General features: G+C 62.0%; 1 protein-coding gene across 1 annotated transcript in view; it reads right to left on the bottom strand.

Moving 5' to 3' along the window:
- Positions 1–3,023, bottom strand: part of ENPP7 (ectonucleotide pyrophosphatase/phosphodiesterase 7) — a 41,690-nt gene that overhangs the window by 4,213 nt on the left and 34,454 nt on the right. The window lies entirely within an intron of this gene.

Below are 3,023 nucleotides of genomic sequence, written 5' to 3'. Positions count from 1 at the left end.
CGGGAGGGGGCCGGGGGGAGGATGGGGAAGCAGGGCCGGGTCGCTGGCCGAGGAGGGGGGGTGTCCTCCCGGGTCCTGCGGTGCTCAGCGACACCAGGCTGGGAGGATGCTCTGGGCTGTAAGTGCGGCCGGGCTGAAGAACCATGTTCGGCGCCTGCTTTTTCCTGTCCCCCCTGCTCGGAGGGCAAAGGCTGCTCCAGGGTCCGTCTAATGTGCAAACTGTGTGATTTCAGGGGCAATGGAAATCTTCCTAGCAGGGACATGGCCGGGCTCAGTCTTCAGCCAGAACAGCCTCTACCTTTTGTGACAGAGCCCCTGTCACCGCCTGGTGAATCGGGACCTAAATTCCCCTTCACAGCTGAGGCAAAAATCAGCTGCTAGGTAAGGCTTCCCCTCAGGAGGTTGGTCACTCTCAACTCCGCGTTGCCTGCGTGGGTCTGGGAACTGGGCTGGGACCAGCCCTTGGAGCATCCTGCTCTGTACCTGCTGCAGGTGACACTGGGCACCCTGGGGACCCCTGGTGCGGGGCCATGCGGAGCCTGGCAGTGCTGGGTGGCTCTGCAGGCTCTGCCTTCTGGCATCTCAGGGGCAGCAGCTTCACAACCAGCCCGGCTGCCTCTGTCCGTGAAACGGGCACGGTTGTGCTGACCTGTGCCGAAAGTCCCAGCGTTGCCAGCAGGATCACTGGGACAGTTGCTATGCGCTATTATTATTAATATTATTTTAAATGCTACTTGCAGCGCTGGCCTGAGCGGCTCCCCTTTCGGAGCCTCCCCGTTGTTTGCTGCTGGGCTGTTTGCGCTGCGTGCTGCCGGCCTGACCCCCACCCCAGCACGGTTTCAAGCCAAACATTTTCTTCCTGTTTTTCCGCACGGAGCGTGTGTCTCTTGTTTCATCTGGTTGGGTGATGTGGGGAAGGCAGCGTGAGCAAGTCTCTATGGCAACAGATGTTTATCGAGCCCCTGAGATGAGGCACAGGGCTGGGGAGAGGCACTTCAGCAGCTGGGATGGGGTCTGGGGCAGCTGCCCCGCTGATGCCCCACTGGAAGGGCTGGGACCAGGGCTGGGGGACGGGGGGGTGTCCTGCTCCCTGTGCCCTAAGCCCCAGCCTGGCTGGGGGGTCCTGGGCTCTTCTTTGCAGAGCAAAGTTGGGCTTTGTATGAGTGCCTTTCGCATCCAGGGTGCATCAGCCCCACTGCGGGGGGGGGTACTGGAGGGGTGGCACAGGCTCTGCATGGCCCTGGGCTCGGGAGCCGTGGGGCTGGGAGTTTGCTTTGAGCTGGGGGGTCTTGGCTGCGTCACTGCCACATCCTCTGTCTCTCCAGAATACACCGAGGATTGGTGTCCCCCTTCCTGAGCTCCAGGAGCTGATTCAGGGCTGCAGATGGGTTAAGCCTCATGAATGCTGCTATGGAGCAGCGCAGCCGGGGCCCATTCTGCCTGCGGGGTTTCGGCTCGGGGCATGTGGGTGGTATTTCCCATTTTTGTGACATCCATAAGGGACAGAAAATTTTGGTCAGACAAGTAGAATGGTGCTCAGGGCACCCAGGGCTCTCAGGGCAGGGGCTGGATGCGCTGACTGACTGTGGGATCCCTCCGAGGCTCCTGGGCAGCCACCTTTGCCGGAGCAGAGCTGCTTCTCCCATCCCGCTGCCGCAGCCGGCCCAGCCCTGCGGCCCGCAGGAATGAGCTGGGCCCTGCGCTCCTCGGTGTGCCAAGGCTCTCCGCTCTGCGCCAGAGCCCGGCACTGCTTACAGGAGGCTCCTGGCACGCTCAGGGCTTTGATACGCTTTTAATTGCTTTAGGTTCTCAACAGGGATTCACTGTCCCTGATCCAAACCAAGTTGGAGCTGTTCTGCCTCGAGCAGCGGGGAAGTTGGGGTAACCTTGCCAGGGTCATCAGTCCCAGCTTCTGCAGCGGTGCGTCCCGGCGTGCACCCCAAAGCTTGGGAGAGGCGTCTCCCCCCTGGGACTCGGTCATTCTGGAGGAATGTGGATCAGTAATTTGGGGAGGTTTTGGGAACTCTGCACAATTCTCCGAGTCTTCATGAGACATGTCCTTCCTCATCTCACCACACATTTCTGGTAGAGCTGCCTGGAACTCAGAGGCCGCCAGGAAAGCACGGCGCTGCTGTTACTTGTTTCATGTCTGTGCAGCCTGTGGATATCGGCCGGGATGCGCCGTGCTGGAAGTGCCAGGAAATCAGATTGAGAATTACCGTGTGCTGATGGGTCTCCAGGCACACAGGCATGGCGAGGGCAAGTGACAAACTTAGGTCCTTATTTCTCCTGCAGCCGTGTGCAGGCACACACAGAGCCGCAAGCGATGAAGCGTTCACCCCTCCTTCCTGATGCTCACACAACTGCCCTCCTGCCCGGACCCAGCCGCGCAGAGCCAGGGAGCAGGGGCACGGGTAGGCAGTGGCAGGAGGCTGGGGACATCTCCAGCCCTTCCTCCTGGCCCAGCAAGTGCCCTGGCTGGTGTCAGGGCAGTGAAAATCCCCAGCCCCTCTGCCTGCGGTGCAGAGGCTCTGCTGCGCCCTGCGGGGAGCGGCTGGTGGGCAACGCGCAGCACAGGGTGGCACAGACGGACAGAACCCGCAGAGCCCAGGACCAAGCGGGGCAGGAGCGTGGCTGGATGAGGGCCCTGGGGGGGGGTCCTGGCCAGCCGCAGGGTGGGTTACCTCTGGGGGCGGTGGTGTCAGTAGATTCCTCCCCAGCATCCCAGAAGAAGAGCAATTCCCAGCATCATCGGCAGCTTCCAACGCGCAGCACAGGGTGGCACAGACGGACAGAACCCGCAGAGCCCAGGACCAAGCGGGGCAGGAGCGTGGCTGGATGAGGGCCCTGGGGGGGGGTCCTGGCCAGCCGCAGGGTGGGTTACCTCTGGGGGCGGTGGTGTCAGTAGATTCCTCCCCAGCATCCCAGAAGAAGAGCAATTCCCAGCATCATCGGCAGCTTCGCGGCAGGAGGGAGAGGAGCACTTGAACCTGTGGTGCCGAGAGGAGCTGGAGAGCACGGCC

The sequence above is a fragment of the Egretta garzetta genome, unplaced genomic scaffold (genome assembly GCF_000687185.1).
Source record: "Egretta garzetta isolate BGI_Z169 unplaced genomic scaffold, ASM68718v1 scaffold1097, whole genome shotgun sequence".
NCBI lineage: Eukaryota > Metazoa > Chordata > Aves > Pelecaniformes > Ardeidae > Egretta > Egretta garzetta.
The sequence above is the reverse complement of the archived record's forward strand: the minus strand, read 5'-3'. Positions and strand labels throughout refer to the sequence as shown.